The sequence below is a fragment of the Somniosus microcephalus genome, chromosome 12 (genome assembly GCF_052327205.1).
Source record: "Somniosus microcephalus isolate GS21.2 chromosome 12, FLI_Smic_1.0, whole genome shotgun sequence".
In the NCBI taxonomy this organism is placed as follows: domain Eukaryota; kingdom Metazoa; phylum Chordata; class Chondrichthyes; order Squaliformes; family Somniosidae; genus Somniosus; species Somniosus microcephalus.
In genome coordinates this window covers 126,722,606-126,747,625 of record NC_140998.1, presented here as the reverse complement: position 1 = coordinate 126,747,625, position 25,020 = coordinate 126,722,606, and the positions used below count along the sequence as shown (strand labels likewise).

The following is a 25,020-nucleotide window of genomic DNA, read 5'->3' as shown; positions in this document are numbered from 1 at the left end:
CCCATCCCTAGTTGCCCTTGAGAAGGTGATGGTGAGCCACCTTCTTGAACCGCTGCAGTCTGTGTGGTGAAGGCACTCCCACAATGCTGTTAGGGAGGGAGTTCCAGGATTTTGACCCAGCGACGATGAAGGAATGACGATATACTTCCAAGCCAGGATGGTGTGTGACTTGGAGGGGAGCTTGCAGGTGGTGGTGTTCCCATGCACCTGCTATCCTTGTCCTTCTCGGTAGTGGAAGTCGTGGGTTTTGGAGGTGCTGCCGAAGAAGCCTTGGCGAGTTGCTGCAGTGCATCTTGTAGATGGTACACACTGCAGCCATGTAAGCTCCCTTGTCCTATTCTTGCCATTTATTCAAGGATAAATCTTCACGCGCCAATTAGAGAAAAATTTCAATTGCTATATTTTAAATGCTAAAGAAAAATTCAAATTGATTTGGACTAAAATGTATTTGGCTCTATTTGACGATGTATTGGCCTGAGATTGTGATCTTAAAGACTAAGGGGGACAAATTTGGCATCGCCCCATTTGAGGCGCAATTATCGGCCGGGTGCAAAGTTTCGCGCCTGGTGCTAATTATCGCCTCCGACTGGAAACTTGGCTTCTATCGCCCCTGGAGTTGATTGGAGCGCTAAATCAGGCGCTACACACCTCTCTTAAGGCGCTAACGCCGAGGAGCGAGGCGCTACCTCAGTGCTGGCGAAGCTTAGGAGATGTCAGTCAGCAATGGAACACAGACACACTGGCGCCGGCCACTTCTTAAAGGGGAGGGTCGATCTTGCTCTCCATCCACACCCTCCTCATTGCAGCCTTGAATCTCGGCCTGGAGAGACCTGTACATCAAATCTGCTGGAAAGAACAATGGAGAGGCCCAGGGACAGAGCTCAGCGTGCAGCCCCCATAGTCTCTTCTAAATTGATGCAAGGAAGGTCAAATCAAAATGAACCTGCAAAGTACTGCTCAGTACTCAAAACTCCTTCACACAGCTTTGAATCTCTCCAGAAGTCTCTCTCTCTCTCAGAATGCGTGGTGCAAAAATGTCGGCAACAAAAAAAGGCAGGAAGTGGTCGCCTTTAAATAGCGCTCCCCAGTCCCTTCCCGACTGCAAAACGTTCCCCTCAACCTGTCGTTGCTAGCAGCAGGCGGAAAGGCAGGGGGTGCCACTCAATATCCGGTCCGGGGCGTTGCACGCTCGACTGACGTCACGATCTGCGGGCGCAGGAGATCGTGGCGGTAGTGTTTAGCGCTGCCGCAAAATGTCTGGTCAATTAGCTAGTTGTTTTGCGCCCCATTCGTGCCCTCTTTGGGCGCTAACGGGAGGCGCAAAGCAATTGAATTTTTCCGCCAGAGACTTGAGGCATTACTGTAAATGTGAGACTACTGTGTTATGGTTTTAACCTTAGCCATATCACTGTGAGTGGTGAGAGTTATGTGAACATAAGAAATAGGAGCAGGAGTAGGCCATTTGGCCCCTCGAGCCTGCTCCGCTATTCAATAAAATCCTGGCTGATCTTTAACCTCAACTCCACTTTCTCGCCTGATCCCCATATCGCTTGATTCCCCTGGAGTCCAAAAATCTATCTATTTCAGCCTTGAATATACTCGACGACTGAGCATCCACAGCCCTCTGGGGTAGAGAATTCTAAAGATTCACAACCCTTTGAGTGAAAAAATTCCTCCTCATCTCAGTCTTAAATGGCCGACCCTTTATCCTGAGACTACAGACTAGAAATTCGATTAGGCCCGAAAACTGGCAGTGTCAAGGGCCAGCGCTATTAGCCTGCGCCCATTGAAAGTGGTCCAGGCAGCACGCAAAATTCATGCTGCCTGCTCATTATAATGATTGCAGCGCTGATCTCAGCGCTAAACACGCTGCTGATTGGCTTAGCGCTCAACAGGTGGGCCAATATCGGGTGCAGTCTAATGGCCAGTAATGTTGGGCCTAGGCGCTCTCCACTACTTAAAGGGAGGTGCTTTGATGCAGCAGTACCTCATTGTCATTGCAGTCTGAAGCCATGGCACAGCAACAACAACACCGAGAAAGAGCCAGAAGATTCTCAGGTGCTGCTCTCGAGGCCTTGGTCATGGCAGTGGAGAGAGGGTGGGGTGTCCTGTTCCTGCAGGGTGACAGGGAGCCATCAAAGCCCACTTGCAGAAGGCTCTGGCAAGAGATAGCTGCCTACATCATGGCCAACAGTGTCATTCCGAGAACCTGGATAAAGTGCCAAAAGAAGTTTAATGACCTCACACGGCATATCAAGGTGGGTGAAGGTTTCAGTGATATGCCTATCAATTAGTCCAATAAAAGGCGACGAGTTAAGAACGTAACTGAAGGTTTTTATTGGCTAAATAACAGAGCCCACCCTCGTGGGTGATCCGATCCAACAGGGAGGAATACTAGCCAGTCAGCTACCTTTATACCTGGGCAGGTAATGGGCGGAGTCGGAGGTGGTCAGCCCAGGTATAACAGTGCGACAAGAGGCGACCTCGTGTAGTGATGTGACAGTGAGAACAGTGAGAACAATATACAGTGATAACTATAACAGTGGTTTACCACATTCACCCCTTGTTTAGATTAGAGTCCGGCGGGGTGAAGTGTATTACCAGCTCTGGTATGTCAGTCTGTCCGGAGGCTTCGTTAGCCTCTCCGATCGTCGCAGCGGCGGTGTTACATTATCCGGTGTTAAAGCTGGTGTCTGCGTAGTCGGCAAAGGCTCGTGGGGTTCCGGCATGCCGTCTACCTCGGCTGGACTCGGGGGGTTGGGAGGGGGGGGTGAGGGTGCGAGGTCTCGTAAGGAGACAGTGTCCTCCCGTCCGTCTGGGTAAGCCACATAGGCGTACTGGGGGTTGGCGTGCAGGAGGTTCACCTTCTCGACCAGGGGGTCCATTTTATGGGCCCTCACGTGCTTTCGCAGCAAGACGGGTCCCGGAGAGGTCAGCCAGGTTGGTAGGGTGGTTCCCGTAGTCGACTTCCTGGGGAAGACAAACATTCGAGCATGGGGGGTGGTGTTAATGGCAGTGCAAAGTAGTGACCGGATGGAGTGCAGCGCAATCGGGAGGACCTCTTGCCAGCGGGAGGTTGGGAGGCCCTTAGACTTTAAGGCTAAGAGGGTGGCCTTCCATACCGTCGCGTTCTCTCTTTCCACCTGGCCGTTCCCTCGGGGGTTGTAGCTGGTGGTCCTGCTTGCTGCAATACCCCTCTCCAATAGGAACTGACGGAGTTCCTCGCTCATGAAGGAGGCGCCCCGGTCACTATGTATATAGTTCGGGAACCCGAACAAGGCGAAGAGTTTGTTCAGGCATTTAATGACCGTGTTACTGGTCATGTCTGGGCAGGGGAAGGCAAAGGGGAAACGGGAGTACTCATCAACGATGTTGAGGAAGTACACATTACGGTCGGATGACGGTAGGGGCCCCTTGAAGTCGATGCTCAGACGCTCGAAGGGGCGGGTGGCCTTGATCAGGCTTGCTCTGTCCGGCTTATAGAAGTGCGGTTTGCACTCAGCACAGATCTGGCAGTTCCTGGTCATGGTCCTGACCTCCTCGATGGAGTATGGCAGGTTGCGGGCCTTAATGAAATGGTAGAGTCTGGTGACTCCGGGGTGGCAGAGGTCATTGTGGAGGGTCTGAAGTCTATCACTTTGCGCGCTGGCGCATGTAATGCGTGAAAGAGCATCAGGGGGGTCGTTCAGTTTACCGGGCCGGTACAAGATCTCATAATCATAGGTGGAAAGCTCGATTCTCCACCTCAAGATTTTGTCGTTCTTGATCTTGCCCCTCAGCTTGTTATTAAACATGAAGGCAACCGAGCGTTGGTCGGTGAGGAGGGTAAATCGTTTGCCTGCCAAGTAGTGCCTCCAGCGCCGTACTGCCTCCACAATTGCCTGGGCTTCCTTCTCGACCGACGAGTGTCGGGTCTCGGGGCCCTGTAGGGTCCTTGAGAAGAAGGCTACCGGCCTACCCTCCTGGTTAAGGGTAGCGGCTAGGGCGAAGTCGGATGCATCGCTCTCCACTTGGAAGGGGATTGACTCATCCACTGCGTGCATTGTGGCCTTGGCTATGTCTCCCTTAATGAGGGAGAAGGCCGCGCACGCCTCTTCCGTGAGGGGGAAGGATGTGGTTTTCAGGAGGGGTCTGGCTTTGTCCGCATAATTGGGTACCCATTGGGCATAGTAGGCGAAAAGCCCCAGGGTTCTCCTAAGTGCTTTTGGACAGTGGGGGAGGGGTAGCTCCATGAGGGGGCGCATTCTTTCGGGGTCGGGGCCGATGACTCCGTTCTCTACTACACAGCCAAGGATGGCAAGGCGCGCTGTGTTAAACACGCATTTCTCCTTATTGTAGGTGAGGTTCAGCCGTTGGGCCGTACGGAGGAATTTCTCCAGATTCACGTCATGGTCCTGCCGGTTGCGGCCGCAGATGGTGACGTTATCGAGATAGGGGAAAGTGGCCTGTAGTCCGTTCTGGTCAACCATCCGGTCCATCTCCCGTTGGAAAACCGAGACCCCGTTGGTGACACCAAAGGGGACCCTAAGGAATTGGTAGAGGCGGCCATTCGCCTCGAAGGCGGTGTACTGGCTGTCCTCCGGGCTGATGGGGAGTTGGTGGTAGGCCGACTTGAGGTCGATGGTCGAGAATACGCGGTATTGTGCAATCTCATTGACCATGTCCGATATGCGGGGGAGGGGGTATGCGTCCAGCTGGGTGTATCTGTTTATGGTCTGGCTGTAGTCGATAACCAGGCGATTTTTGTCGCCGGTCTTGACTACCACCACCTGGGCACGCCAGGGGCTGCTGCTCCCCTCAATAATGCCCTCTTTCAGGAGTCGCTGCACCTCAGAGCTAATGAAGGCTCTGTCCCCAGCGCTGTACCGCCTGCTCTTAGTAGCGACAGGTTTGCAGTCGGGGGTGAGGTTAGCGAACAGGGAAGGTGGCGGTACCTTGAGGGTGGATAGGCTGCAGGTGTTACGCGGTGGGCGGTTTAACTTTCGCTGGTTGTCGACTGTGAGTGGGGGGAGGGGTCCACCGTATGCTAGGGTTACACTTTGGAGGTGGGATTGGAAGTCCAGCCCTAGTATGACGGCAGCGCACAGCTGGGGGAGTACGAGGAGTTTAAAATTTTTATACTCTGTCCCTTTAACCGACAATGTCACGACACAGTAGCCGCTGATGTCTGTGGCGTGCGACCTCGATGCCATCGAGATGCGGCTGCACGTTGGCAGGACGGGGAGGGAGTAGTGGCTCACCGTGTCTGGGTGGATGAAGCTCTCCGTGCTTCCGCTGTCGAACAGGCAGGTCGTGGCGTGGCCGTTGACTTTGATGTCCATCATTGAGCTGGCCAGGTGGTGCGGGCGGGCTTGATCCAGGGTCACGGAAGCTAGGGTGTAGATGAGCGCGTCGTTGTCATGACAAGATGGCGGCGAAGATGGCGGCCCCCGTAGTTCACATGAGGCTCTGTTTAAATCGTTTGCCCCGCACAAAGATGGCCGCCCCTGCTGTTCCCATGAGGCTCTGCAGGCTTCGGCTGCCCCGCACAAAGATGGCCGCCCCTGGTTTTCCCATGAGGCTCTGCAGGCTTCGGCTGCCCCGCACAAAGATGGCCGCCCCTGGTTTTCCCATGAGGCTCTGCAGGCTTCGGCTGCCCCGCACAAAGATGGCCGCCCCCAGGGTTCGCATGAGGCACTGCTGGCTTCTGAGGATTTGCTTCTGCAGGCCTTGGAGAAGTGGCCTTTCTTGAGGCAGGTTTTGCAGGTCGAGTTTTTGGCTGGGCAGCGCGACCTCGGATGCTTCTCCTGGCCGCAAAAGAAGCAGCCAGCGGCCCGATCGGGGTTGCCTGATGTCGGGGCCGGTACCGGGGCTAGCGGGCCCGGTCGGATCCGTGATGCAGACGCTGAGGTAGGTCCCGGGGGCAGCGCTGTGAAGGGTGGTGGGGTGGGGGTCGGGCCCGAGTCCCAGGGTCGCGAATAGTACCTGGCAAACGCTTCCTGGTCTTGCTGGGTGGCCTCTAGGGTGAGGGCGAGGGCTTCGGCCTTGTCCAGGTCTATGTCCTTAGCTTCAAGCAGTCTTTGCCGTGTGTAGTCGGAACGTAGGCCTCTCACCAAGGCGTCGCGGACATTGTCTTCCATGTTCGCAGTAGCCGTCACCGCTTTAAAGTCACAGTTCCTGCCGAGTTGTCTCAGCGCTCGTGAAAATTCAGCTATCGATTCTCCTGGCTGTTGCTGGCGAGATCTTAAGAGATGCCTCGTGTACATGTAGTTTACCGGGCTCCGGTACTGCTGTTTCAGTAGGTTGATGGCGTCGTCGTACGTAGTCATGTCCTGGATGAGTGTATATACTCTCGGGCTCGCTTGGGCTTTCAGGACTCTTAGTTTGGATCTCTGAGGGACGACGGCTTCCTCCAGGTACGATTCGAAGCAGTCCAGCCAGTGTTTGAAGTCGTTGGCTGAGTTTGGTGCCTGTGGGTTTAGATCCAGGTATGGTGGTTTCAAGGCTTGCAGCCAAGCCGGCTGGTGTGGCCCGTTGTCTGGAGGCTGCTGTTGCTGTGCTGCTGGGTGAGCTCCTTGCTGTTGCTGTTCATTATCAGACATCTTTAAAATTTAGCCAATAAAATTGATATGCCTATCAATTAGTCCAATAAAAGGCGACGAGTTAAGAACGTAACTGAAGGTTTTTATTGGCTAAATAACAGAGCCCACCCTCGTGGGTGATCCGATCCAACAGGGAGGAATACTAGCCAGTCAGCTACCTTTATACCTGGGCAGGTAATGGGCGGAGTCGGAGGTGGTCAGCCCAGGTATAACAGTGCGACAAGAGGCGACCTCGTGTAGTGATGTGACAGTGAGAACAGTGAGAACAATATACAGTGATAACTATAACAGTGGTTTACCACATTCAGCAAATGCCATATCCCACCATGTACACTACAAACCTCACACACTGCTCAATGCACCACACCCCCATCACTCACCTACCAACAATCTCTAGCAATCACCACTCAGACCTCACAATAATTACTTCACTTCACCCTCACAACCTTACCACTGCTTCAACACACACACCCACATCTCACACTGACAGCTATTCAACTATGGCAGGCACATCACCCAAACACATTGCACCACACTCAATCGCACACTTCCCTTTCACTTGTAGGCCAAGGTAGCTCACAACTGCCGGGAGCAGCAGCAGACAGAAGGTGTCCAAGCCGCTTTACAGACCTTGAGCCAACTGGAGGAGTCTGTGCTTGACATCATTGGAGGGGAAGTCACCGAGGCCGTGGCAACAGGCAAAGTTGAAGCCCTTTTTGACAATAACGGTATGGTCATTCCTAATCCTTCTTCTCACATCCCACTTCCCCCTCATCCCACAATCTCTTCTCACTTACAAGCTGCTGATAGTGTATGCATGGATATCTTGCTTTCCCCCCCTCCCCACACCACAACCCGACTCTTGTGCCTCTCTGCGTTCAGATAACCAAGAACTGCCAGCAGGCCAGCCTGCCCCCGAAGTTGTGGTGGAGAAGAAGAAGACACACCTTCATTGCATCTGACACTCGCAGACACCAGCTCAGAAACTGGCACTGCGCAGAATTTAGAGGGTAGCATAGATGCGGGATCTGCACATGGTGAGGCACCAGGCACGAGTGGGCTACAGCAAGGCCAGGGGGAAAGGTTATCTCGGGGGCCAACTCCCTGGAGGACGAACTCGCGCGCGAGTTCTGCTGCATAGGCTCAGATGATGACCTCGATGGGGCGGCCTTCAGAAGAATGGTGATATCTGTGCACACCGAAATGCTAGGTGCAGTGGCAAGCTGCCAGAGAGCCTCTTGGTAATGTCAAGGAGCATGGAGGAGGCCGGCTCCACCATTGGAAGGGGCTTTGTGCAGAGCTTGGAGCCCATTATTTCTAGGCTGGAAATGATGGACAACTCCAGGAGAAACCTTGTGGATCCAGCCATGGTGCTGCATGTGATGGGCGATGCCGTGGCTTCCATTGCAGCACAGGCAGAAGCAACCCAACGTCTCAGTGCTGCAGTGGAAGTGCAGACTACTCTCATGCAGTCTTAGCTTGCCACCACCCAAGCTCTGACTGCTGCCATCGTGGCTGGGCTTACGAGTGTCAACCGGGGCTTGCAGGGTGTCGCAGCAGGCCAGCAATCTCTGCTCCAACAGATTGCTTGGAATGCTGAGGTGCTGCCCTGGAGGAGTGGCAGTGGGTCTGTGGAGCAGGAACCTGCTGTCCTCTCTCAGGATGACAGCATTCCTATTCTCACCACTGCCACTCCACCATTGCCCTTGCCACTGCCTGTCAGCCAGCCAACCCAGACTACTGCCGCCCATGCCGAGGTGTTGCAGTCTACAGCTGGGCCTTCCAGGTCCAGAGCTGGTCGAAGTTGTCCTGCAAGGCCATCTGTAGTCTCCCCCATGGCTGTACTGCAGCCACTGGGGGAGCACTGCGTAGGAGCACTACAGAAGGAAATGGTACACGAACAACAGCCACTAAGGGATTGCACAAGGGCGATTCTTTCATATTGTAATGTTAATTGAATACTGCTTTATTAATTTTGTTTGGAATGTTTGTTTTGTGGTGGCTCTCATTTCAGCTTTGTGCCCAGCAGGACGCTGTGCTGTTCTGTGACAGAGGAATGGTATGATGGGGATCTGGTGAGCAACGGGAATCTGGGGTTTCATTCACTCGATTCGGTGTCTGATGAGGCGTTCACGGACCAGAATGGGGATTTGCAAACTGCCTCCTCCCTTCCTCTTCATCCTCTTCCTCTTGCTCCTCTTGCTCTTCCTCCTCCTCCTCTCCCTCTTCCTCCTCCTCCTCTCCCTCCTCCTCCTCCTGAGACGGTCCCGTAATCCCTGCAGGCAAGGGCTGCACCCTCATGATAGCCAAGTTGTGAAGCATGCAGCAGACCACCACGAAATGGGACTCCCACTCTGGTGAGTACTGGAGGGCTCCTCCTGAGTGATCAAGGCAGCGGAACCGTTGCTTTAGCAGGCCAATGGTCTGCTAAATGATGTTTCCTGTTGGCAGCATGGCTCATTATACGAGTGCTGGGCACGCGTGTTGGGGCTGCGGAGGGGAGTCATCAGCCAGGTGCAGAGCGGATAGCCCTCGTCTCCGAGCAGCCACCCTTGGGTTTGATGTTGTGGCTGGAAGATTGCTGGCACACCAGACTGACGCAGGATAAAGGAGGGCCACTCTCCTGCACCACCTAGTTCCATTGGTGAAGGTCTGAAATTATGTCAGCCGCATCTGGTGTCCTGTTACGGGAGAAAGTTTAAGGAGAAAATTGCCATTGTATAACAAATAAATAATGCGGTTGATATCAATATGTGGTATTTGATCAGTAGGGAAATGTAAGGATTAGTTTCAAACCCTGTTGTTTTCAAAGCATAAAAAGAGCTGCCCCTCGTTGCTTTGCTTGTTCGCTCCTTAATTTAAATAATTTTATTTGTGAAAAAAAAACCCTGGTGGCTTCAAAAGCTTTTGAGCTATTTATGCATGGTGCTGTACAAAGTACATTAATCATTTCACCAATCATTGTCTTACTGTTTTTGAGTGCTAACTGGCCCATGAAGATAGGCAATAATTCACCCTTCAGTAATTAATGGATTCTAATAAGGTGACCTATGAATCTGTGTGCTTCTACTCTGTTACAAAGAAGAGAAAGAAATGTTTTATTATTCAGAGCTCATATGGATTCTTGAGATTGCTAGAGGCTTTGGTCCAATTTGTCATTTAAATTGACTTTAAAAGTGTGGTGGGAAATCCTTTTGTTTTGATAACAATTTAGTTCTGGTGAGATGTGTGACTAAATAGCTATGTTGCTGGGTACTTTTGTAACGATAACAGAAATGGTATAATTACACCACATAGTGGTGTATAAATCACAGAGATTAACACATGTTTAATACCCATGCAGAATTAATAGGCCACATTAATGCGCTGATTGTTTTTAAATATTGTTTGGAACAATTTTTGTAACAAAATTTATTAAAATTTCGGGATGGTCATTCTTCATTAATGTTATGGAATATTAAAAAGGGCAACATGAAAAGGTAATTTTAGCAGGATTTAATGCTGACTTTCTGCATTTTTTATTGAAGCAGTGTGCTGTATATTAAGGTGTGTAAAAATAGATCCAAACAAATCAAGCTGCTGCTGTGTTCAACTAAAGTTTGATTGCTACAGTTCAAGATTTTTAAAGTCATTCTCTTTCAGACGTTCCATGAGTGATTGGTGGACTTCATGGTCTTTAGTTGTCAGCCCAGAGCTAACCATTGCCCTTTTTTGCAATAACACTGGGCACTGGAATTTACATGGGATTCCGTTACATCTCCTGTTATTCTCAGGACCCAACTGTTACATGGTAAAATTGCTACATTGTTGATTTAAATTTAAACCAAATGTGCAGAAATTTAGGAACTCGACAATATATAAGCTCACGGTAATATTGTTAGGCATACGTTATTCAAAGTCCATGAGACCGTTTGATTGCTCTGACTGCTTTTCTGTTTAAAAGTCTTCTGTAGTCCAGTGATAGATAGTTCAATAAACTCCATACCAACACTATCTTTCAGTTCTGTGAGGTCACCTTCATGTGAAGGTATGTAATGTAGGCTTTTGTTTTGGAAGTCTTTCTGATGCATTCACTCACTGTAGAGCTGCCGACACATCCCTTTGAAGATAGGATTGCCTGTTAAGTTTGATTAAATCCCATATCAAAGTAACAGTACAAATGTTGCCCTTTCTCAGGTGCTGAGGGCTTGCAGTTTCTATTTGAATTATAAGCAAACTTTCCCCTAACACTCATGAACTAAAGAAAACCTTTAATAACAACAGAAAATGCTGGAAAAACTCAGCAGGCCAGGCAACATCCGTGGAGAGAAATTAGAGTCAACGTTTCGGGTCAAAACCCTTTATCAAGACTAAAGAGGCACAGGGAATGAAATAGATTACGAGGCCAGGCTGGGAGAGAACAAAAGAGAAGAGACATTAAGAGGTATTCAAAATGAGACGAGATGGTGATAGGACTAGTGGAGACAAAAGACAGCTCTAGATTAGGTGTGAAATGCGCTGGCAGAATGATTAGGCACTTTACAGCCTTCCAGACTCAATATCGAGTTCAACAATTTCAGATCATAACCTCGGCCCCTATTACATTGTTACTTATATTTTTTATCCACACCTTTGTGTTGGTTTCCCCCCCCCCTTTCCTTTTTTTTTCTCTCTCCCACATGGCAGCTGTCTCCCATTCTGCCAGCGCATTTCACACCTAATCTAGAGCTGTCTTTTGTCTCCACCAGTCCTATCACCATCTCATCTCGTTTTGAATACCTCTTAATGTCTCTTCTCTTTTGTTCTCTCCCAGCCCGGCCTCTTCATCTATTTCATTCCCTGTGCCTCTTTAGTCTTGATAAAGGGTTTTGACCCAAAGCGTCGACTCTAATTTCTCTCCACGGATGTTGCCTGGCCTGCTGAGTTTTTCCAGCATTTTCTGTTGTTATTTCGGATTTCCAGCATCTGCAGTATTTTGCTATCGTAAAGAAAACCTTTATCTTAATCAATTATTGATCAAAAGAATCTCCCTATTCTCACTGAAGGGCCGCCTCCAAATCAGCATTTTAAACTTAAGGAAGGAACAGCCTCCATTTTTAGTTACCATATCTTTTCTAAAGAAAATATACATCTCCAACCTACCAAGAGAAAAATTCTATTTTTTTTCATCACAGTGTATTCAACTATAACTCATCTGATGAATGGAACAGTCAGGTTTTTGTTCATTGGGCTTTTTTCAGCATGAATGACCTTTTATTACTCTGGACTTCATGTTCATATTTTATCACAGTTTAGGATTGAATGCTTCAGTGCTTGCAATATGGGCCACGAGATCATTACAGAAATGAGTGTGAATGATGGGACTGCGAATGTATGGCTAGCCTTTTAAAACAGCTTGATCCCAATTTATGAGTGCTCAATGTGACGTATCTGAGGTAGGATATACTTGCGTTAGAGGTGGTGCAAAGAAGGTTCACTGGATTGATCCCTGGGATAAGAGGGTTGTGCTATGAGGAGAGATTAAGTAGATTGGGCCTATACTTTCTAGAGTTTAGAAGAATGAGAGGTGATCTCATTGAAACATATAAGATTCTGAGGGGGATTGACAGGGTAGATGCTGAGAGGTTGTTTCCCCTGGCTGGAGAGTCTAGAACTAGGGGGCATAGTCTCATTTAAGACTGAGATGAGGATTTTTTTCACTCAGAGGGTTGTGAATCTTTAAAATTCTCTACACAAAAGGGCTATGGATGCTGAATCATTGAGTATATTCAAGGCTGAGATCGATAGATTTTTGGACTGTAAGGGAATCAAGGGATATGGAGATCAGGCGGGAAAGTGGAGTTGAGGTCGAAGATCAGCCATGATTTTATTGAATGGCGGAGTAGGCTTGAGGGGCCATATGGCCTACTCTTGCTCCTAATTCTTATGTTCTTATGAGAGAAGCAGATGGTTCCTGCAGGACTTTAACATGTATTGGTCATACACACACATAAGAGACTTGAACACAGAAGAAACAGCGATTTACTTGTACTTCTTGCAATTTCGTATACTGTTTTCGCTGCTCACGATACGGTCTCCGCTACATTGGGGAGACCAAACGCAGATTGGGTGACCGCTTTGCGGAACACCTCCATTCAGTCAGTAGCACCTGCTTTTTAATGAAAATGTAGCTATCAAGCTACAAATCTTAGGTAGCTCCGCTGTAGAAAATAACACCTGGTGGACGTGGTTGCAAGTAGATGGGTTATACTTCCATTCCCTGTTCCTCCAAAAACATAGAATTACCTTTTCTGATTTATCAAAACCTGCTCTTTACCCTCTCAGCCAGGTCATCGAGGCTTTCTTTGGTGCTGGTCTTGGTGCTTTCACTTTCAGAAACACTTTCCAAACCATCCTGTTCAGGTTTTCCTGCAGCCACAATCGGGCTTGCCCAGTCGCTGTGATTGATTTTCTCGATAATGCCCTCATGCTCCATGCAGTCTAATTCCACTGATATCCTTTCCTTTAGGACAAAGAGTACTGATCTGGGCTTAACATATTTTAGCTTCGCCCACCTCCTTCGCATTAAGGCGTACCTGGAAACCTTTGCTGTACCAAGTTTTTGACTGAATGGCGGTCTGCACAGAGCGGGATTAAATGGAGTGCTTTGGTTGGGAATTTGGAAAGAGCGGGAATTCGAAGAGAGGGAAGGAGTTGTTGCTTTTTGCCTACAATACTTGTAGTACTTTGTGTTACAGGTAGATATTTAATTTCAGTACCCTTAACTTAATCTAGATCAAGTAAGTAGTCAGGAAACTACACTGTAAACTAAGTTACCTAATTACAAAAAATCAAGGTCATATAGGGATGGCAGTGCAAGTGGTGTGCCGCAACTGCAGCATGTGGGAGTTTGTGGAGAGCATTGTGATCCTGGACAACCACGTTTGCAGTAATTGCCTGCATCTTGAGGAACCTGGAGTCTGAGGTGTAGACATTGCGGGGCATCAGGGATGGGGAGAGTTACCTGGACACTTTGATCCAGGAGGCAGTCACACCCCTTAGGTTAGGTAGTGGTACAGGTCTGGTTAGTGGTCAGGGACAGGAGGGTGTGACTGCAACTCAGGCAGGTAAGGGGACCCCAGGTGGAGGAGCCTCAGCCTTTGCCCTTGTCCAACAAGTTTGAGGTTCTTGCTGCCTGTGTGAATGAGGGAAAAGCCTGTAGGATGGATGAGCAGGCTGACCATGGCACCATGGTGCAGGAGGTCATTCAAGTGGGGGGAGTGAAAGGGAATGTAGTTGTGGTAGGGGACAGCATAGTCGGGGATAGATACTGTTCTCTGCAGCCGAGACTGAGAGTTCCGAAGGTTGTGTTGCCTGCCCGGTGCCAGGGTTAAAGACATCTCCTCGCAGCTGGAGAAGAACTTGGAGTGGGAGGGGGAGGATCCAGTTGTCGTGGGCCACGTAGGAACCAACGACATAGGTAGAACGAGGAATGAGGTTGTGCTGAGGGAGTTTGAGGAGCTAGGATCCAAATTAAAAAGCAGAACCTCAAAGGTAATAATCTCTGGATTGTTACCTGAGCCACGCGCAAATTGGCATCGGGACAAACAGATTAGAGGTTTAAGTGCGTGGCTCAAAGAGTGGTGTCGGAGGAAGGGGTGTCGGTTCATGGGGCACTGGGGAAAGAGGGAGCTGTTCCGTTGGGACGGGCTCCGTTTAAACCGGGCTGGAACCAGTGTCCTGGTGAACCGAATAACGAGGGCAGCAGACAGGGCTTTAAACTAATGAAGGGGGGGGGTGCGGCGGGAGGATTCAGGAAAGAGTAAATTTAAAAGCAGCAAGAGGAATGTCAAGGCTCTAGAGCAGAGCAGAATTTTGGGTAAAAATAAGCAGAGTGGGTCAGGAAGGGAGAGAGAGAGAGTAACAAAGGTAATAAGGCATCAGTGACTAAGGTGACATCAGGCAAAAAGAGAAATAAGTCAAAGCTAAAGGCACTATATCTGAATGCGCGAAGCATTCACAACAAAATAGATGAATTAATAGCACAGATAGAAATGAACAGGTTTGATCTAATAGTCATAATGGAGACGAGGTTGCAAATTGGCCAAGGTTGGGAATTAAATATTCCAGGATGCATAACTTTTAGAAGGGATAGGCAAAATGGAAAAGGAGTCGGGGTAGCCCTGATAATAAAGGATGGGATAAAGACAGTAGAGAGAAAGGATCTTAGCTCTGAAAATCAAGAAGTAGAATCAGTTTGGGTGGAGCTAAGAAACAGCAAGGGGCAGAAAACATTGGTGGGAGTTGTTTATAGGCCCCCAAACAGTAGTTGTAATGTAGGGCAGAGTATAAATCAGGAAATTAGAGGGGCATGTAACAAGGGTAATACAGTAATCATGGGGGACTTTAATCTTCATATAGACTGGGCAAACCAAATGTGCAGTAATAGTGTGGAGGACAAATTCATGGAATGTATGCAAGATAGCTTTCTAGATCAGTATGTTGAGGAACCAACGAGGGAACAGCTATTTTAGATCTAGCATTGTGCAACGAGAAAGGGTTAATTAATAACCTTGTAGTAAAGGGGCCTTTAGGGAAGAGTGACCATAATATGATAGAATTTTATATTGAGTTTGAAAGTGTCTTCGTTAAATCCGAAACTAGGGTCTTAAATGTAAACTACGTAGGTATGAGGGGCGAGTTGGCTAAGGTAGATAGGGAAACTACATTAAAAGGTATGACAGTGGACGAGCAATGACTAGCATTTAAAGAATTAATACATAATTTACAACAAATATACATTCCTTTTAAGGCACAAAAACCCCCCAGGAAAAGTGGTCCAACCGTGGCTAACAAAAGAAGTTAAAGATAGTATTAGAAAAAGAAAAAGAAAGACTTGCATTTATATAGCGCCTTTCACGACCACCGGATGTCTCAAAGCGCTTTACAACCAATGAAGTACTTTTGAAGTGGAGTCACTGTTGTAATGTGGGAAACACGGCAACCAATTTGAGCACAGCAAGCTCCCACAAACAGCAATGTGATAATGACCTATTAATCTGTTTTTTTTATGTTGGTTGAGGAATAAATATTAGATCAAAGGAAGAGGCTTATAATGCTGCCAAAAAGAGTAGTAAGCCTGAGGATTTAGAATTCAGCAAAGGAGGACCAAGAAATTGATAAATAAGGGAATAAGGAAATGGCAGAGAAATTAAACAAATACTTTCTGTCTGTCTTCACGGAAGAAGACGCAAAAAACTTCCCAGAATTGGTGGACAACCAAGCGTCTACCGAGAATGAGGAACTGAAAGATATTCGTATTAGTAAAAAAAGTAGTACTGGAGCAATTTATGGGACTGAAAGCCAATAAATCCCCTGGACCTGATGGCCTACATCCTAGGGTTTTGAAAGAGTTAGCTATAGAGATAGTGGATGCATTGGTTGTCATTTTCCAAAATTCCATAGATTCTAGAACGGTTCCCGCGGATTGGAAGGTAGCAAATGTAACCCCACTGTTTAAGAAAGGAGGGAAAGAGAAAATGAGGAACTACAGACCAGTTAGCCTGACATCAGCAGTAGGGAAAATGCTAGAATCTATTATTAAGGACGTGGTAACAGGGCACTTCGAAAATAATAATAGGATTGGGCAGAATCAACACGGATTTATGAAAGGGAAATCGTGTTTGACAAATCTGTTAGTTTTTTGAGGTTGTAACTAGCAGAATAGATAAGGAGATGTGTATTTGGATTTTCAGAAGGCATTCGATAAGGTGCCACACAAGAGGTTATTAAACAAAATTAGGGCTCATTGGATTGGGGATAATATACTAGCATGGATTGAGGATTGGTTAACGGACAGAAAACAGAGAGTAGGAATAAATGGGTCATTTCGGGTTGGCAGGCTGTAACTAGTGGGGTACCGCAAGGATCAGTGCTTGGGCCTTTGCTATTCACAATCTACATCAAGTTTGCTGATGATACAAAGCTGGGTGGGAATGTAAGTTGTGAGGAGGATGCAAGGAGGCTTCAAGGGGATATAGACAGGCTAAGTGAGTGGGCAAGAACATGGCAAATGGAATATAATGTGGAGAAATGTGAAGTTATCCACTTTGGTAGGAAAAATAGAAAAGCAGAGTATTTTTTAAATGGTGAGAGATTGGGAAATGTTGGTGTTCAGAGGGACCTTGGTGTCCTTGTACACGAATCACTGAACGTTAACATGCAGATACAGCAAGCAATTAGGAAAACAAATGGTATGTTGGCCTTTATTACAAGAGGATTTGAGTATAAGTGTAAAGATGTCTTACTGCAATTATATAGGGCCCTGGTGAGACCACACTTGGAGTATTGTGTAGAGTTTTGTTCTCCTTACCTAAGGAAGGATATACTTGCCATAGAGGGAGTGCAACGAAGTTTCACCAGACTGGCTCCTGGAATGGGGGTATTGTCCTGTGAGGACAGATTGAGTAGACTAGGCCTATATTCTGTAGAGTTTAGAAGAATGAGAGGTGATCTCATTGAAAGATGCAAAATTCTTAGGGCTGGACAGGGTCGATGCAGCGAGGATGTTTTCTCTGGCTGGGGAGTCTAGAACCAGGGGTCACAGTCTCAGAATAAGGGGTCGGCCATTTAGGACTGAGATGAGGAGAAATTTCTTCACTTAGAGGGTGGTGAATCTTTGGAATTCTCTACCCCAGAGGGCTGTGGAGGCTCAGTCATTGAGTATATTCAAAAGAGAGAGCGATAGATTTTTGAATATTAAGGGAATCAAGGGATATGGGGATAGTGCAGGAAAGTGGAGATGAGGTAGAAGATCAGTCATGATCTTATTGAATGGCGGAGCAGGCTCGAAGGGCCAAATGGCCTACTCCTGCTCCTATTTCTTATGTTCTTGTGTACTCTTCCATCAGGATATCCATAGGTCTTTGGTGATTTTAATATTGGCCCAGTTTAATTTCAGGCTACAAAACCAATCTTGGCGCATCAATGAGCAACCTTTGCCCTAAACTAGAATTACAGACAATTCTTTGTCTAATTTTCATATTTTACTTGGACATTTATTTTCCAAGGACTGGGAATGGGTGTCCAGAATATCTTTTCAGTAAAATGTTGGGTTTTTTAGAACAATTTTCCAAAACTTTTCCTCAAAAACTTTTGATAACATAATAGTTACCACGGCCCTAGTGTCCAATTCAAATTCACATTTAATACCTTCTGTCTAGATAGGGTCCACAATTTCATGTTGCACTTTCTTTTTAAGGAATATACAGGAAAATGTGTCTCCACTTCATCCGTCTCATCTTGTGGTGCAGTTTCCTCCTCAGGTTCCTCATCGGAATCAACATATAATGGGCACTGGATTTTTCTCTTTTCTTCTGTTGATTCCTCACAACAACAACAAACAACAACTTATATATTTATAAAGCGCCTTTAACATTAAAAAACGTCCCATGACGTTATGACTTGGGGCCTTCTTTTCTTCTCGCTGCCTCCAATCTAGCAGCACCTACTGGCTTCTGGCAACACTGAGCTAAATGGCCCAATTCCATGCAGTTATGACATTTAACCTTCTTACTAAAACATTGGTCTGGATGATGATTATTTTTACTGCACCTCCAACATGGTTGAGTGACTCTGTTGATTCCAGAGCTGTTGGACCCTGTGGCCTGTAACTCACTAGTATGCCTGGCAGCAGCCTCCATCCCAAGTGCTATTTCGAGAGTTCTAGCAGACGTGAGTCTGTCTTCTACCAAACGTTTCCTTTGCATCGACTTTCCTTCAAACCACAGACAAAGTTATCTGTTGTTGCACTGTCAAGAAACCACCAAAGTCACATATTTTGGAGTATCCCCAGTTCTGCCATAAACTGAGAAACATTCTCATCATCCCTTTGCCTCCTCTGGTTAAACTTGAACCATTCCCCATTTAATATTCTCCAATGTTTCCTACTAATGCTGATATGATTCACGAGGTTGTTGCCAGGACTGGAGAATTTTAGCTATGAGGAAAGATTGGATAGGCTGGGGTTGTTTTCTTTGGAGCAGAGGAGGCTAAGGGGAGACTTAATTGAGGTGTATAAAATTATGATGGGCCTAGATAGAGTGGATTGGAAGGACCTGGTTCCCTTAGCAAAGAGGTCAATAATCAGGGGGCATAGATTTAAAGTAATTGGTAGAAAGATTAGAGGGGAGTTGAACTTTATTCACCCAGAGGGTGGTGAGGTCTGGAACTCACTGCCTGAAAAGGTGGTAGAAGCAGAAATCCTCATCCCTTTTAAAAAGTACTTGGATATGCACTTGAAGTGCTGTAACCTACAGGGCTACAGACGAAGAGCTAGAAAGTGGGATTAGGCTGGATAGCTCTTTTTCGGCCAGCACGGACACAATGGGCCAAATGGCAGCCGCTTGTGCTCTAAATTTTTATGATTCTATGATTTTTTTAATTCAGTGACATAAACAATCAGACTCAGATGACCAACTTTTTGAAATTAAGCAAGGTGTGAGTTCAACAGCCAACTCTGCATTAGGGTGGAATGCCAAGTTGGAGTGACTGGACAGAAATACACTGAACATAGCCACAAACCTAACTAATTGCTAGATTTTCAGTTGTGAAAACTTCTAATATTGCTACATTTGAAGGCAAGACCAGCAAAACGATAGTTTCTCACTAAAGCAGTTTTAAATTTTAGCTACACATAGCAAATGTTCAAACTCATTCCCAGGATGTTTGGATTGAGCTAAGCCTCCCTGTGGTGAAGAGGAGAGCTACACGAGCCTCGCTATATCAATTGTATCAACAGACCGCAATTACAACAACCCAAATAAAGCAAATGAATCATTCCTCTTTGCCTCAATGAGCTACTTTGTGACTTTTTTTTAAAGCATTCTGAACTACGCACTCATGGTAAAGTTTTAAACAGATAAACTGGTTTCCTTATTTGAAACATTAGTTCATGTACGAAATTGCCTCCTGCCACTCAGCTTAGTGGTTTGGGGTAATCTGCTGGCGCTTGAGTCTGTGTTCATCAAGCTCATACATTTGGACCAAACACGCCGGCATAATAGTTAATGGATAATATAAGGCGGCTTCTTAATGTTCCCTGCTACGCCGTCACCATTCTGCCTGATTTTTGGGATCATTTTCATGTTTGAATAATACTGAGTGAAAATCTTTAAGCTCAGTGAGAAGTAGCTCATTGGCATTTTTAAATTTGATATCAGAAGCATGACTGAAAAGCAGAAATCCTGTGTGAACCTCGAACTGCTTCATGCATGGATTGAGTCCACGAAAGAAAATTAATATTACATTTAGAATTGAATGAAAATGACTACAAATAAATTTCTTGGAATCTTAATACTGTACCTCAAAGAATGCATTATGGATGCTTTCTATTGTAAGGAGGAACCTCTCTGGGATTTCCTGCTGAGTTTATACTGCAACTGCAATGGAGATCCTGTTTGGTTTGATTAGGTGCTAAATGCTGTCTACCTACATTTAATCTTGGGCTGGTTTATTAGTTTACCAACCCAACAACACACATGCTGAGTTTTCCCCTCCTGAGGAAAAATACTGAATAACCCCATCAGATATTTATACCAACCCAGGACAAATCAGCTCAGCGACCCTTGGCCAGCTTTAAGGTCAAGATACAAGGTTGAAGAAGCTACTTTTATAGATATGTCTGTTTCATAGTGCGGTTAATAAAATGAAATCCCAATACCTGAATCTGATGTGTAACTATGGGAGATGCTCCACTTGTTTTCTATTACATGGTAGCTGATACTGGCCATTATCACATAACCAGAGAAGAGCAAGAAGAAAAAGAAAAACCAGCAAATACTGGAGATCTGATATAAAACTCGAAGCTGCTGAAAATTCACATCAAGTCCATCGACATCTATAAAGAGAAAAGATACGTTTGCATTTCGCAATCAATTAGCGATTTCCACCAGCAGTGGTTTGAGGATAGTTGAGTGGTCAGGAACTGGATTGAAAAGGTGGTTCAGGGAGCAGGTGGTGGATCTCCTGAAGTAGATAGTCTGATGAGGGATGGAGGGAGATCGAGAAAAGGACTCTGGAGTCAGGGCATGGATAAGGGAGATGATGTGCAGCAGAAGTGAGCAGCAACCAAGCAAAGGGTTTCCATTTTGGTGATGCACCCCTCACAGTTGGCATCAGAGGTGAGAATGAAGGGACAAGGAAGGGAGGTCAAAAAAGTGAACAAAGGATATTCAGGTTATGCTTGCCCTCTAGGATTGCTTAAGGTGAAGCCAGATTTAACTGAGTAGGTGAGACAGACATCATGTGCTCAACGCTGCACCCCTCAGATATGAGATTCCAAGAGTGGGTGTAGTAGTGTGGCAATGGCTGAAGTGGAAGGCTGAATGATCTGGTGAAGATGCCAAATGTCGAAACGTGGAAGGGATTAAGCAAGTCAGTGGAGGGACCGTTGTCATGTCAGCTGGAGGTTGCTGGTTAGGAAGCTGAGGAGTGTCATTTTTCCAAAGCACATGGTGCAGGTTGGCAAGGAGGTGTGCATGGTGAGGGAGATGAGCAAGCAATTATGGATTATCTTGTCAATGGTAGAGACCTCAGAGATGACAAGGCCTTGCATGATGGTGAGGTCAGGAGAGTGTGTATGAGGCAGTTTATACACAGGGTGAAGTTGAGGGTGGAAGAGTTCAGGTCAGGTGACTTACCGCCAATGTCCTGCCTGAATCTCGCTGTCTTCCATTCTAACCTGCTCGCCTGAGCAAGCAGCAAAGGCACTCCCCTGAAGCCAGCGGAGTCCTACTTTAAATACAGATCGGGGTCCAATTACATCATCAGACCCCAACTGCAATTTTAACACTGGCAGCTGAGCAAGGAAATCTCTTGGGCTTTCTCATCAGGTAAAAACAGCAGGAGAGGATCATGGGCCAAAAGAGGCCATTTAAGGTAATTTAAAAAAAAAAATCCTTCTGTGACCAGCAGGAGCAGAAGTGTTACTATGGACCCCACAGGGAAAGTTTAGGCCTTTCTGCAACTTACCTTCTAGCCAGTGAGCATTCCTTTGATGCCAGCCAGCGGTCTCCTGCCACCCGGACTTCCACTTCCACCTGCTGCATGCAGATGAGGCCTGGGAATTCAAAACACCCAGGTCTTACAATGCCGACCTCGGGCGCGTTTGCACTCTCCCGTCCTCACCTGCCCGAATCCAGCTCCCAGTTAAAATTCCCTCTTCGATCTCACTCACTAGAATATAAATGGATAAACAGACACAGCTTCTCCAGTATGATTTACCTTTTTCATTCGCAGCTTGGCTTATGCTGCCACTGAGAAGCAAGTGTCAAATACTTCATTAAATAGCGGCAGTTGTCAATTTAGGTGAGTTCTGTTTTACAGATAACAACTGGGGAACGAACACAAGTTTGATAATTATAAAGTTATGAGAAGGCAAGTGACACAGAAAGTTTTCACTCGAAAGATAATAGACTTGTGGAATAAATTAGGAGGTCAAGGCCATTGAAGACGACAGTATACGTAGATTAAAGAGACAATTAGACATGATGCTGCAGAAAAAAAAGGACTGAGGGAGAATATGGAAAGGATGGCAGTGGACAGCCCCAATCAAAAAGTGGGGGATTTGTTGAACCCAGTGGTTGCCTTCTGTTTCTACACATTGCTACGTTTTCTTCCTGCTTTCTAGTTTTGGATGAGTAAGTCTTGTGCAGTTCAGCAATAATTTTATTTTAATGTATTGTACAAGCAGCATTGAACTGTTCATGGTTCTTTAGAAGTCTTTTTTAAAGAAAATTTTTAATTTTGACCCTGCAAAGGAATGAAATAATCCGTAACTGTAGTGGTTCCAAGTGTAGAGAATTTGGGCTATAAATTGAATGACAGCAAATAATTTTTTACTTGCATTTTTATTAGATTTCCAGTGAGTTAACATTTCATTTTAACAGCCTGCCATAATTCATTTGGCTCTTTGCCTGAAGCCATTGTACTCGATATCCCTCAGGAGTTACTTTGCAAGGAAAACAGATTAATGACAAAACTTGGAGGAAAAATTTCTTTAATTATAAAACCTCATTTTCTGCTGCCGCTACAAAAGAACCCATAGTAAGTTTAAGAACTATTTCCATCTCAAACCTGTATGGGCTGTTAAACTGCATTGCTTTATTCTCTAAATATATTAGTAACCGTATGCAGGTCAGGCATCGGCTCTGCCTGGGTAGCTCTTTGCTCTTTGGAATATAAATATAGCAGTGTAATACATAAACAAAATCCAGCATAAGAACATCAGTAAATATGCTTAAAAACATCTACTGCAAGACTGTCGCCTCAACCTTGGTTAGCTGAGCATTGGCAGTACTGGTGTGAAGTAGATATTAGGGTATTTGAGCATGTAGTGGTCAGTTTTACTGTAGTCTGGATTATAGTCCTGTTTTAAAAAGACAGAAATTGCTGGTATTGCCTTCATCAAATCACTGGATGGTAAACGCAACTTGTCAACACAGTATGCTGCACTTAGCTCCTTTCCCCTGACATAAATTAATGTTTTGGGATTGATATGTTTAGTAGGTCAGCTCAGTGTTTTTTTTCTTTGTTTAATTTTGACCCCCTTACTGTTTGAAAAATCAATAAACATTGAGTTCACCTTAGCATATAATCACATTAACAGAAGACTTTAGATTGGTGTCACTGGTATACTGGTTGCCGACAGTGTTCACAAGGCGTGGAAACATGTTTGTAGAATTCTACTGCTGTGTCTCTTTTTAAGGTTCAGACAGGTCAATTGGAGTCTTAATTTTTTTTATAATTAAAATGACATAAGGTACAAAGAAATTGAAATCTGCCCTGATTTCCACATTGTTTTAGCACAAACTCCATTTCAACCATGACAGCTCTGACACTTCCCTCTGTGGTGTAACATAAATATGATAAATCTGAGAGAGATGGCTCTGCTAGGAGTATTCTAACGTACACTCTAGTATCAGATACCTGATCTATATAGCCTTAAAGATGCCATGCAGATAGTGCTAATTTTCTTTTTTAATTGTTTGCAATACAATGCTCCTCATAGAACAAATATGAGAATTTCTCCTAACCTCTCTCCTCACTCTTATGGTGACAGTTTTAAGTTGATGACCCTCATCATTGACTCCTGACCAGAGGCAGTGGTTTTCTCTGTTCATTTTATCAATATCTTTCATAATATTTTTTCCCTGTTCATTCTGTCAAAAAAAATGTTTTAAAACTCTATTAAATTTCATTTTAGCCTTCTCTGCTCCAGAGGGGCCGTTCCAGTGTCTCAAGTTTCTCCTCATAACTGTAGTTTCCCAACAGTGGCATCATTCTGCTGTATGCTGTACTAGCTGGGGGGGCCCGGCGTTGTCAGGGCAATTTTGGGCTGCGCGGTTTACGGCCGGGCGCTGACGTTCCCCCGCTCTGTGTCACTCTTTCCCTCCCTGACCCTTTCTCTCTCCCTGCCCCTCTCTCTCCCTGCCCCTCTCTCTCTCCCCGCCGCTGTATGTCACCTCTCTGTCTCTCTCCCTCTCTACCTCTCCCCCTCTCATCTCCCTCCCTCCCTGCCTCCCCCTCTTTTGGCATCCGGAGAAGGGCTTTGAAAATTGAGCCCGGCCGCAGTGGACGTGCGGGGCCTAGCGGTTACGGCCCGGCCGGGCTCTGGGGCCGAGACGGACCCCAGCTGAGCTCCCGGTGCGGCAGGGCGCCGCAGGTGATGCGGTTTACGGCTGGCCGCTGACGCTCCCCCGCCCGCTCTGTGTCTCGGGCCGAGCGGTTGTGAGGCCCGGCCCGAGTGACTCCAACTCACCTCCCGCTCCCGGAGCCGCACTGTGGGGGTTTGTTTGGCTGGTGCTGTCGCTGTGGGGATGAAAAAAATGGCGGTGAAGTTTCGGGAGGCTGCAGGATTAGGTCCTGCCCGTGACGCACCGATTGGTCAACCATCAGGTCACTGAACTGTAGGATTGGTCCACCATCACGTCACTCAACGCTAATGAGCGGTAGGATTGGTCAACCGCTAATGAGCGGATTTTTGAACGTTTTTTGTCCACTGTCCGAACAATTTTTGTCTGAGCAAAAAGGAAATACGCCTATTAGACTCCCCTGATCATAACCTTTTGATATAACATACGTGTAGGTACGCTCTATAACTTTTGAGTGTATAACGGACAGACAGACAGACAGACAAACCAACTCTTTTATATATATATATGGCTTTAATGTCTTTTCTATAAACTCCACATAATACTCTTAACTGTGGTCTAACCAGTGTTCTGAAAAATATTTTGTTACATGTTGACTCTAGTACTCTATTCTCCTATTTATCAAACCAAAAATGCTGTTGGCCTTCTTTATAATGTTATCTACTTCGACTTGCTCTTTTAGGGAATTATGCATTTGAACTCTAAGGTCTTGCTGTTCACAGCACAAAAAGTTAGCATGCAGGTACAGCAAGTAATTAGGAAGGCAAATG

At 46.4% G+C, this 25,020-nt stretch overlaps 1 protein-coding gene across 4 annotated transcripts in view; it reads left to right on the top strand.

The window, feature by feature from the left end:
• The window catches only part of LOC147109516 (gephyrin), a 164,770-nt gene that overhangs the window by 29,973 nt on the left and 109,777 nt on the right, over positions 1-25,020 (top strand). The gene's annotated exons all lie outside the window — the stretch shown is intronic.